Source organism: Cyanistes caeruleus, chromosome 28, assembly GCF_971803275.1.
Source record: "Cyanistes caeruleus chromosome 28, bCyaCae1.hap1.1, whole genome shotgun sequence".
Taxonomy (NCBI): domain Eukaryota; kingdom Metazoa; phylum Chordata; class Aves; order Passeriformes; family Paridae; genus Cyanistes; species Cyanistes caeruleus.
Window position 1 is genome coordinate 5,318,242 of NC_141728.1, and position 12,649 is coordinate 5,330,890.

Genomic DNA, 12,649 nt, shown 5'->3' on the forward strand with positions numbered 1-12,649 from the left:
GGGAGCTGTAGTCCCGGAAGTGGCTCGGAAGGGGCCCATGGGGGTCCGGGAAGGCCCTTGGGGGACACTTTTGTGTCCGAGCCGTGGCTGGAGGTCCTCGGGGGGAACGTGTACGGCTCGGGAGCACTTGGAGTGAGCCTCGGGAGCTCTAAACGGGCTCTTTACGGCGCGGGGCACGGCAGGTATTTTGGGGGAGGGTCGCGGCACTAATTTTAGTCTCGGGACTGTGTTCTGAGGGGCTCAGAGGCCGCGGGGAATGACAGGAGATGAATTCCCAGAAGTGGCTGTAACGGACATCTGTGGGGTCGGGAGCATTCAGGGGATCCAGGGACGCTTTGGGGGTCCCGAATGGGCGCTGAGGGGGCACTCAGGGATCCTGGAGGGTCTGGGGGACACTTACGGGACAGATGGGGGTGATCGCAGGTTCTGTGGAGCGGGGGCATGACGGGAGTGAGAGGCAAAAAGGAAAAATGGCGCCGACTGTCGGCCCCGCCCCCGAGTCCCTCATGCTCGGTGCTGATTGGCTGAGGGCGGTGATTGGCGGGATCTATGGCCAATGGGTGATGGCAGAGGCGGGAACAGCACATTCAACTCTTCCAGTTCCTCCCAATACAGCCCAGTTCATCCCCAGTACAGCCCAGTACAGCCCAGTAAAACCCCAGTGCCCCTCTTGGCCCTTCCAGTACAGCCCAGTTCATCCCTAGTACAGCCCTGTTCAACCCCAGTGCTCCTCCAGACCCTCCCAGTAGAGCCCAGTCCCTCCCAATACACCTGAGTTCATTCCCATTCCTTTCCAGTTCCCCCCAGCGTCATCCATACAACACCCCAGTGTCCCCCAGTTTTCCCCACAGTGTTCCCAGTGTCCCCAGTATGTCCCAGTATCCCCCAGTGTCACGCCCAGTGTGTCCTGGTCTGTCCCAGTATGTCTCAGTGTACCCCCAAGTCCATCCCAACACACCCTGGTTCCCCCTCAGCATTCCTCATGTTCCCAGCTTGTCCCAGCCCTCCCCAGTATCACTCCCAGTATGTCCCAGTGTCTCCCACAGCATTCCCAGTGTTCCCCAGTATGTCCCAGTTCTCCCCACTGTTTGCAAGGAAACTTGAACTTCTCCCAGTTGCCATGGAACCCAAACCCAGCAGTGGGGTCAGTGCAGTGTCCATGGCCACAGCCCCTTGCAGTGGGCCATGAAATAAATTGGGCAGGACTAGAGGTCCTTTTTAATGTTTTTAATACAAGAATCAGCTTGGGTGGGGGCCCGAGGGGTCACACACACTGCCACTGCTCCCAGATTCCACACAGTGAAGGAGGAAGTTGACTTTGCCACACGGCAGAGTCAGAGCTTCTGTCCTCACAGGAGTCCGCAGGAATGCTCGTCTTCTTCGGCTCAGAGTCTGGGATGTCACCCTGGTCGAGCTCCCCCTTGGTGCTGTCAGCTTTTGGGAGGAAGTCAGGGGACTCCTCTGGGTCTTCCTCATTCGGTGGTGCTGTCTTGATTTCTTCTTTTTAGTGTGGCTCATTGTTTCCGGAGTCTTATTAGTCTGTGTGCATCCTGTGTGTCTCTGGTCTCTCTCATTTACGTCCAGGCCCTTGTGTCATCCTCCTCCTCAGGGCTGGGGACGCCATTCTGGGGAGCAGTGGCGGTGATCTCCCGACGGGACAGGGACATGACAGCAAAGGGTAAGTACAGCTAATACATAACAAGAAAAGAGTTAATAACCTGAACTTGGGATAAACAACAGAACAATTGAACTGGTTTACAACAAAGCACTAACCAAAGTTTAACACTTGCATCCGGGTTCTCAAAATTGTTTCTTACAATACCCCCCCTCTTAGGTTTTGATCAGACTTGAATCTGCATCAATCTGCAGTCTCTGGCTCTTGCAAATGTAATTTTGCAACTTCTGATATTTGTTATAGATTTCTTTTTCACTTTCATGGTCTTCTATTTTCTATTAATAGATTTCTATTGCACTTCATGGCGTTCTATTTTCATAATTTTCTGTTGGGCCAGTAGTGGGGTTACTGCTCCTTGGGCTGAGGCACTTATTTGAGTTATATAGGTAATTATTCAAACCAGACAAGGGAGTATACATGGTAAGAATGTCAATCCTGCTAATGCACATACCGTAATAAATGCTGCTTTTTTCCACCATTGCCCTTTCATTGACCAGAACTCATCCCACCAACTGGTGTTTATTAAAGGTGTCCACTCTTGTGTTCCCACATATGCTATTTTACGAATTTCCTTTGAAATATTTCTGATCACTTCACTTTTGTCATTTATTTCTAGGCAGCACTCTGAAAAATTAAATTTCCCGCAGATTCCTCCCTCGTCTGCCAATAAGTAATCTCCAGCCAGCCTAATTTGGTGTATGACTGACCTTGTTTGGGATAATTGATCACTGATGTGATCAAGGGCGATGTTGGTTTGATTGGATATTATTTCTAGTACTGCTTGAAGTCGAATGATGCAATTTAACATATAAATTGGGGTGCAGTATCCCCAGGACCCATCTTGGGCCCAAGTAGCTGGCCCATACATTTTAATTATTTCTTCAGGGGTCTGTATCTTTCCCTTCCATTTTTGGTCACCCCTACTTCAATAGTATCTCTTTTTCTTCTCTGGGATTTCCTCAAATCATCATATATAGGTACTCCTAAGGTGGATCCAGCTTCTTTCAGGAGCAGGAAGAAAGCAGGTTTAACAACCCCTATTGTGCAGCTCCCTGCCCAATCTTCAGGTAATTTGGTATATGCTTTGTCACCACAAATCCAAAATAGATTCTCAGGGGCTTCCCAGAAGTTGTTGCTTGTTGTAAATGGAAATTCCCAATACTTAGACATTTCCCTTATTCCCCAAAAGGGGTTTATTCCATTCTCAGCACAATCATGCAACCCATAATCCTCATGATAGATACATCCCTTCTCCTTCTTTCCAATGGACCAATACCTGTTTGGTTCTCAGGGGACCCATTTAGTGTTTGTATCTTTAATTATTAAATACCTTTTGCACACCATCTTTCCAGCTGGGGTCTTACACATTTTTCCTTTTCTTGTAATGAATTCTTCCCCAATTATTTTTGACTTTAGGTTCCATTGTTCCTTCCCCCTTGTTTTTACAATTCCTGATTCTTGTTTGGTCTGTTTCCACTTCAGGATTTCTAAGGGGCTTAGACTGGTCCCTTCCCAGGGCCAAATTTCTGACATTTGAGTGCTCCCACACACCCAACAGTCTTTTAGATTTAATTCTTTGCTGATTCTTTCTACTAGGTCAATAAACAAATTCTTCCCAGTAGATATTTCTAAATTGTCTTTAAGTTCATCTCTTACTTTTATCTGTTTTACTAGGTTTTTTTGATTAGTTTCTCACTCAAAGCAGAGCCAGGTATCTCCAGCAGGGCATTCTCCAAGTAAACATTGCCTATAAGAGGCAGTATTTTGGGCCATCCAATAAACTTTTCCCTCTTCCTGACAGGTAGTCAGCTGCGAAGGATCTATGCAGCTCAGGTTTATGTCAGTGTGGACCCTTAGCAGTGACACCAAGTCTTCCCCATCATACAGGAGATGATAACATTTGGTGCAGGGGCTTGCCCCATTACTCATGGTGCTTCCAAAGAGCATAAAAATCACATATCCTCCTAGGAGTCTGGTATGGGCCATCACCTTGATCAGTCCACCCAGTCTTGCCTCCTAGTAACAGGGAGACTGTAAGGTCCTGGGTCTTTGTTTGAGCTAACTCCTTCTCTATTTCCCTGTCAATTTGGAATAGCTTAGGAAATGCCTCGGAGGAGATTTTGGAGATCTTGTTCTGAGAACCCTTTTTACACCTTCTCTAAACTCACACTATAGCAAAACCTTTTCAGTAATTCTTACTACTCGCTTACAAGCTTATAATATTACAAAACCATTCTAACAACAATATGGTAAAACTGTTTTAACAACTGCTACAAACTGTTTCACTTAACTGTTGTTCCCAGTTTGTATCACTGTCTATTATCAATCTGTCTTTAGGTTTCTTTTTGAGAGTGAATCTGAGTATTTCAGGTTGCCTGACTACGACCCACTCTGGAGAGCTTGTAGAAGTTGCAGTTGAGTCCAGAGTTCCTTCTGGAGGAGGGACTGATCCTTTCACTCTGATTACGTGGGTCCAACCTTTTTCCAGGGTCCTCACCGACATATGGGTTGTGAGAAGTACTTGGAATGGTCCTTCAAATGTTGGAGTTAATGGTTTTTTATTCCAGGACTTTATCAATACCCAATCCCCAGAGTTAATGTTAATGTACATTGGTGTCTAGAGGAGAGGTTTGGGGAAGGTATCCCTTTTTTCTGAGATTTTCTGGGGTCTTACTTATAGTCCTCAAATATCTCTGGACTGCATCCTCTCCCTCGAGGTAATCTCCAGTGCTCTAGGGTGTTAATAAGAAGGGGAACCTGAACATCATTTCGTAGGGGGATACCCGCAAGTCAGACCAAGGCCTTGTTCATACACACAACAAGGCAAGAGGTAAACATTTAAACCAATTGAGTTTTGTTTCCTCAATCAATTTTGTTAGTACATTTTTAAGAGTTTTATTCATTCTTTTGACTCTTCCTGAACTTTGGGGATGCCATGGAGTATGTAGCCTCCATTTGATACCTAATGCTTTGATGATTTGATGTAATGACTGTGCCACAAAGTGTGGACCTCGGTCTGAATCCATATTATTCACTAACCCGTATCGGGGAATTACTTCCTCTAAAATTATCTTCGAGACCATTTGGGCTGTCTTGTTTCTTGTTGGAAAGGCTTCCACCCAATGTGTGAGGTGTCTACTATCACCAGCAGATACTTGTATCCCTGCACAGGGGGCATGTCCATGAAATCTACTTGAATATTTTGAAAAGGTCTTAGAGCCAATTCTCTACCCCCTGCTGTAGTCTTTTTCATTGCTTTATGATTCACCTTCTGACACACCATGCAGCCCTGGGTGACTCCTTTGGCTGGGTTATATACCCCAATACATAGGTCTTTTAAAAAGTGATCACATAATCCTTGAATTCCCCAATGGGTGAGTTCGTGCCACTCAGTCAGAACTCTCCAGGCTAAGGCTTTGTTCAAGTATTTGCGCCCATCAGGGGTTAACCATTCCCCATGCTCTCCTGGATGTAACCCCAGTTCCTTTATGTGTTTCAGTTCTTCCTCACTAAAGTTCAGCTCCTTTTCTTCTTCTATTTTGTTTGGAGTTTCTTTTAATGCTAACGCTTTTACTGGATCTCCTGAGTCTAAAGCTGCCTTCTTTGCTTCCTGCTCAGCTAACTGGTTTCCTGTTGCTTCTATGGTGTTTCCCTTTTGGTGCCCTTTTATATGTACTATAGCTATTTCTGCTGGTTTCATCGAGGAGTCTAGAACTTGCTTCACTAATTCCTCATTAATTAAGTTTTTTCCTTTTGAATATAGGAATCCCTGACCTTCCCAAATCTTCCCAAAAGTATGTACAATCCCAAACGCATACTTTGAGTCTGTGTCAATAGTTCCTTGGCCTCCTTCCAGCAAGTCTAATCCTCTTTTCAGGGTGTACAGTTCACAACATTGGGCTGACCAACTAGAAGGTAGTTTTCCCCTTTCCTCTACTTGCATCTGGTTTCCATTTATTATGGCATTCCCTGAGACCCTTTTCCCATCTGTCACTCTGGAATAACCATCTGTAAACAATCTTTCTCCATAGGGCAAGGGAATATCCTCCAGATCTTCCCTCACCTTAGTTTGGTAGTCTGTCAGCTCAAGACAATCATGTTCTGGTTCTTTAAGTGGTGTTCACTCAGAAATTGTGCTGGGTTCTGGCAGTTAGAGGGGACTAGTTCCAAATTTTCAAATTTCTATTAGAATAATTTCATATTTTAGCAGTCTTGAATCGGTTAACCACTGTGGGGCTTTTTGGCTCAACACAGTTTTAAGGTCATGGGGAGTATGTATCACGATCTTTCCCTGTAGGGTCAGCTTCTGGGCTTCTTCATTTAGGATAGCTGCTGCTGCAATGGCTTGTAAGCATGTTGGCCATCCCTTTGCTACTGGGTCTAATAATTTGGAGAGATAAGCTACAGGTTTTTTAAATCCCCCCCCTCTTGTGTCAAGACTCCGTAAGCCACTCCCCCTTCGATGTTCCTGAACAATTTAAACTCCTTTCTTAGCTCCGGTAAACTCAAAACTGGGGCAGAGGATAATTTTTCCTTCAACCTCTTTAGCTGTTCTTTGTCTTCCTCTGTCCAACTTACAGGTTCAGAGCTCACTAATTTTTCATAAAGAAATTTGACACTCTGTGTATATTCATCGATCCACAACCTGCAATATCCAATCAGACCTAACAATTTTCTTAGGTCTCTCTTTGTTTTTGGGGCTGGTATTGCTAATATGCCAGAAATCCTTTCTGGGCTTAATTTCTTATATCCCTTTCCAATTATATGTCCCAGATAGGTGACCTCTGCTTCTACAAATTGTAATTTCTTCTGGGACCTTTTTCTCCCAAAAAATTTAATAACTGAATACTGGTATTCCTAACTTTTTCTCACTCTTCCCCTGAAATTAGTATATCATCTACATACTGTAGTATTTGGACACTTTTTTCACTAATAAATTGCTCTAGGAGTTTTTCTAAAGCCTGCCCAAAAAGGTTGGGGGAGTCTGTGAACCCTTGCAGAAGGTGGGTCCACCTCAACTCTTGTTTTCTTTTCTTGTCCGGATCTTCCCACTCGAACACAAACCAGTCTCGACGTGACTCAGCTGGGGGCAAGCCCAAAAAGCACTTTTAGGTCAATTGTTGTGAACCACGCGTGTTCGGTGGGGATTTGGCTAAGGAGCGTGTAGGGATTAGGTACCACCGGGTATCTGGAAATGGTTCTCTTATTGATCTCTCTTAAATCCTGAACTAATCCGTATTTCCCTCTGCCTTTTTGACTGCTCAAATGGGGGTGCTGTGTGGGGACATACATGTTCCTAATACTCCCTTTGCTAATAACTGCTCGATACCTGGAGCTAAGCCCTTTTTATTTTCTGGGGAAATGGGGTATTGTTTAATTCTGATTGGAGGGGTATCCTTTTGTATTTCAGTTTTTATTGGTGGAATATTTAAATATCCATATTTACCCTCTTCAGCCCACACTTTCGGATTGATTTCTTCTATGTCACCTTGAGTTAACTTCATTATTTTCACTACCATTTTCCCACCCTGTGGAATAATTCCTACTCCTAGCTGAACCTGTAGGTCTCTTCCCAGTAGATTATTCTCTAGGTTGGGTAGATAGATAAAATCTGCCCAGCATTGCTTAAAATTACCTTTTATTTCAAAATTCTCAATCACTGAAGCTTTAAACGGCTTCCCTTCCGCACCTAGCACCTCACATACTCTTTTCCAGTAGAGACTCCTAATGGTAATTTGTTAATTGTTGATTTGTCTGCACCTGTATCTACAAGGAATTCAAATTTCTTGCTTTGGGGACCCACCTCAAAGTTTACTATGGGCTCTTCTTGATGGTTTGTTGGGTCCCTCATCACAGAGAGTCCTTGACACCCCTAATCATCTCCTCTTAAAATCTTTTCTGAGGTATCTTGCTCCCTTGCACTCACTCCATCAGTATGCATCTTCTTACAGTTCCTCCTTACATGACCTGTTTCCCCACAATAATAACACTTTCTATTGTCCAGAGTTGTTCTTTCTAACCCATCCACCTCCTTGCTCCCTTTAGGTGTTCCTTGTCTGCTCCCTTTTGGCTTGCTTGCCAGGCTTGGTTTATCTGCCCCCACACTTTCTCCTGCTACTGCCACCATGATTCTTGCCTTTGCTTTCGTTTTCTCCTCTTTCCTTTTTAAATAAACTTTTAGAGCTTCTTTTAATAGGTCATTTATACTTTTTTCTTGCCAATCTTCTAATTTTTCTAATTTCCTCCTAATATCTGGCCATGATTTCATTACAAATTGAACTTTTAAAAGCACTTGGCCTTCTAAGCTGTCAGGGTCAATATTGGAGTATAATTGAAAGTTCCATTTTAGTCTGTATAGCCAAGTTGCCGGAGACTCATCTTTTTCCTGGGTGCCATCAAACCCCAGTTTGGTATTACTACCCCAGGGGACAGACTCTCCTATTCCTCTGATTATTAAGAATCTGTAATCCTCCATACTTCTCTGGCCCTCTTCCCAATTAGGGTCCCATCCGGGGTCTGCTATAGGCACTTTATGATCTCCTGGTGGTCCTACTCTATTCTCCCTTTCCCAGATTTTTATTCCTGCAGCTTGAATTAATCTGACTTCCTCTGGGGAAAGTATGTGAAGGATAGAGTTCATCTCTTTCGAGGTGTAAACATTGGGTCCTAGAAATTGATCAGCCTGGTGGGATATGCCTACTGGATCTTCCCCTAGATTACCTAAGTCTTTCTTAAAACTTCTAACTTCAGATGCTGTCAAGGGGCATTCACAAATCCTACTCCCCCAGGCACCCCATGCATTGGAACTTCCCTTAAAGGGAATAATTTCTCTACTTGTGATGTTTTTGACCTGGTGTGAGAGTAAGGCCCCTCTACCAGGTTTTTTGTCTGCTCAGCAACAGCGGGTATGGGGTCAGGTGTTGTGCCAGAGCTGGGGGAAGAGAGGCTCATTCCCCAGCTGGGAGGAGGTAATGGTACTGTGGTAGAGGAAGGAGAACAGGCTGAACCCAGGGCTGGAAGATGAGGAGGAGAAGATTGGTCAGTGTTTAAGAGAGGGTTCAGGAAAGCAGTACCAGAAACGGGTAAAGCAGGGTTTGCAATGGGCAGCGTTTGAGTAGAGGCAACAGGGCTCAGAGTAGTAGGAGCAGAGTTTGGGGGAGGCCAGGAAGTGGTATCTGGACCTTGATCTCTTTTGGGAGCAATTAGAGAATGGGGTACAGTTGGAGATAAAGCTGAAGGTAAGGTAGGATAGACGGGAGGAGGAGCTGGGTGGACTACAGGAGGAGGAGGTAAATGATCGAGGGCATCCCATTCCTTACTATTGTTATCTTTCCCTTTTTTTCTCTCCCTTTCTTGGTCTTCTCCTTTCTTTAGTTTACAAATTTTTGTTTTTTCTTCATTTTCAGCATTTCTTAACCAACACTCAGCATAAATTAACTGCTCGGGGTCTAGCCCATCACTTGTTCTTGGATACTGAGTTAACTGGGTGCACATCCATAGATCTTTTGTCCTGCACCATGGCCAGCCTCCTTGTATATTTAGCTTGGGCCAGACCTCCAGACTATAATGTATCATTTTTATCTTATCAGGAGTTTTTGTAAATTCACAACTCTCCCATTGATCTAATAGCTGCCCAAGAGGGCTGCTAGGGGAAATATTATTCACTTTCTGTCTTCTCCCTCCTTTGGACGTTGCCGTCTTACTATAACACTTCTCCATTTCTTTTCACACCTAACTTTTCACACCTCTACTTAACCAGAAAATTACAAACCGGTAACTCAACAGTTGGGCCTTTCTGTAAAATTTTAAGGTGCCCCTACGAAACAGGAAATTACAGAGGGGTAACCCAATAATTAAACAACCCAACTCATCTGGCCCTTTTCAACTTAAAATTAAATTATTGACACCAATTTTCCTTAACTGAATCTCTCACACTTCTCCTCCTAAATTGGAGCAGGCGTGCCACTCCGATCCAAGACTGGAGCAGGCGTGCCACTCCGATCCTGGGGTGCAATCCTAGTGGTTACCCCCCCTAGACCCCCGCCTGTGCCCGAAGCACTCCTCTGATGCTGACAGGGCCCTTAGCACTGTACTCCTAAGACCTCCCCTGTCTGCTTCCCACCGGGCTCAACCTCCCCTAGTCAGGAGCGAGACTGTCTTAGTTTTTAGTACCGTGACCGACTTACTTTTTTCCGGGAGGAAAGCAGTACCTGAAGACTCCCCTGACTTTCCCTAGCCTTCCACTGCCCGTGCAGCTTGGCCACCCCTCCCTGGTGGAATGGTCTTGGCTAAGAGAAGTGTGTGTGTGTGTGTGTGTGTGTGTGTGTGTGTGTGTGTCTGTGTGAGTGTGTGAGTGTGTGTGTGTGTGTGTATGTGTGTATGTCTGAGTGTGTGGGTGTGTCTGTGTGTGTGTGTGTGTGTGTGTGTGTGTGTGTGTGTGTGAGTGTGTGGGTGTGTGTGTGTGTCTGTGAGTGTGTGTGTGTGTATGTCTGTGTGTGTGAGTGTGTGTGTGTGTATGTCTGTGTGTGTGTGGGTGGGTGTGTGAGTGTGTGTGTGTGTATGTCTGTGTGTGTGTGGGTGGGTGTGTGGGTGTGTGGGTGTGTGTTTGTGTGTATATGTGTGAGTGTGTGGGTGTGTGTGTGAGTGTGTGTGTGTGTGTGTGTCTGAGTGTGTGTGTGTGTGTGTGTATATGTCTGTGTGTGTGTGGGTGGGTGTGTGAGTGTGTGGGTGTGTGTTTGTGTGTATATGTGTGAGTGTGAGTGTGTGTGTGTATCTGTGTGTGTGTCTGTGTGTATGAGTGTGTGGATGTGTGGGTGTGTGTGTGTGTCTGTGAGTGTGTGTGTGTATGTCTGTGTGTGTGAGTGTGTGTGTGTGTATGTCTGTGTGTGTGTGGGTGGGTGTGTGGGTGTGTGGGTGTGTGTTTGTGTGTATATGTGTGAGTGTGTGGGTGTGTGTGTGAGTGTGTGTGTCTGAGTGTGTGTGTGTGTGTGTGAGTGTGTGTGTGTGTGTGTGTATGTCTGTGTGTGTGTGGGTGGGTGTGTGAGTGTGTGAGTGTGTGTGTGTGTGTCTGTGAGTGTGCGTGTGTGTGTGTGTATATGTCTGTGTTTGTGTGAAGTTGCTGCCTTGCCCCAACGCCGCAGACTCCCCACCCCGGTACTCTCTGTACCTCTGCCAGTGGGTTTACGCCCCAGCCTAGAGCGGTCACAGCGACACAGCCCCTCGCGGGACGTCTGGCCCGGCCCTGGGGAATGGGGCCTTTATGGGCTCTTGGTGCCAGCAGTGCCACGGGGCACCCTGTACTCTTGGCATGTGCCACTCTCTCCTGTGTCTCAGCCCTCAGGATGCCCAAAGCTAGCTAGAGTGTTTGGCCCTAACACGGGGGCCTACCCTTTTGCGTGTGCCACACACACACCTATCTTCCTCTGCACGCCCAGGGTGGGGTCCCTCCTTACCCCTTAGGAGGGCCTCAATCACTCCTTTTGGATCTTTCGCTTCCCCCCTTTCCTGGCTGGCCCCCTCATGGGAGTCTGGAAGCGCGGTACTAGGGGTCCACCCTCGCTTTGGGGGTCCGAGCTGCCAGCCCCCGTCTCACTCTCACACTCACTCGCTCACCCCCTTACTCCCGCCACCAGCTTTTACTCACTTGTCCGGTGCTACTCCACGTCGATTTCCCAGGCTGTTCTTCTTCCGCCCAGTCAATAGCCGGTTGTCCCGAGAGGTCCAGCGAGGCAGGCGGCTGTCCTGTCCCCAGTGTCCTCTTCTGGTGTGGATATCCCAGACGAGCCCCCAGCTGAAATAAATTGGGCAGGACTAGAGGTCCTTTTTAATGCCTTTATTCCAAGAATCAGCTTGGGTGGAGGCCCGAGGGGTCACACACACTGCCACTGCTCCCAGATTCCACGCAGTGGAGGAGGAGGTTGACTTTGCCACACAGCAGAGTCGGAGCTTCCGTCCTCACAGGAGTCTGCAGGAATGCTCGTCTTCTTTGGCTCAGAGTCTGGGATGTCACCCTGGTCGAGTTCCCCCTTGGTGCTGTCAGCTTTTGGGAGGAAGTCAGGGGACTCCTCTGGGTCTTCCCCATTCGGTGGTGCTGTCTTGATTTCTTCTCTTTAGTGTGGCTCGTTGTTTCCGGAGTCTTATTAGTCTGTGTGCATCCTGTGTGTCTCTGGTCTCTCTCATTTACGTCCAGGCCCTTGTGTCATCCTCCTCCTCAGGGCTGGGGACGCCATTCTGGGGAGCAGTGGCGGTGATCTCCCGACGGGACAAAGACATGACAGCAAAGGGTAAGTACAGCTAATACATAACAAGAAAAGAGTTAATAACCTGAACTTGGGATAAACAACGAAACAATTGAACTGGTTTACAACAAAGCGCTAACCAAGGTTTAACACTTGCATCCGGGTTCTCAAAATTGTTTCTTACAGCCTAGTGCAGGTTGGGATGATGATCCACCCTCACAGCTGGCCCAGGGCAGGTCTGGAGTGCTTTTGGTGGCACCTTGGGCTGGCACACACTTGAGGAGTGGGTCTGTTTTCAACAATGAAACTTGGGAGTTTTAGATTGCGAAAAAAAAAAAAAAGAAAAAAAAGAAAAGAAAAACGAAAATGCCCTCTTTGCCTGAGTGCAGGCAGCTCTCCAAGCAAAGCAGGTCCCAGGTGAGGGAGGACACAGAGGTTGGGGTTAGGGAATGTGGAGCAAGGTTGTCCACACTGGCTCACACCTCAAGGCACAGCTTCTCTGAGCAGGCCAGACCTGCAGAGGAGAGACCCTGGGTCAATATCAATCACAGAATGCTGCAATCTCCTCTGCTCCAAAGAGAGCAGGAATAAAATACATCCTTTATAACAGGAATGTGCATTTCTTAGAAGCTCTTTTTAATATTTCTCCATAACTTTAGTGGGAAAACTTCCAAATGAGCTGCACTGGAGCATAGGGAAATGAAGGCACAGCCATGGTTTGTCAGATTTGCACAAG

The 12,649-nt window shown here is 46.5% G+C and overlaps 1 protein-coding gene across 13 annotated transcripts in view; it reads left to right on the plus strand.

Moving 5' to 3' along the window:
- Positions 1–12,649, plus strand: part of LOC111944645 (olfactory receptor 14J1-like) — an 86,428-nt gene continuing 73,779 nt past the window's right edge. The window contains exons 1-3 of one of the 13 annotated variants that reach the window (XM_086865111.1): positions 1–182; positions 1,610–1,678; positions 11,890–11,958. The gene's annotated coding sequence lies outside the window, so the exon portion shown is untranslated. Of the gene's footprint in view, positions 183–1,584; positions 1,679–11,864; positions 11,959–12,649 lie in introns of those variants that run through there. The other 12 variants (XM_086865104.1, XM_086865109.1, XM_086865101.1 and 9 more) reach the window with 12 other exon arrangements.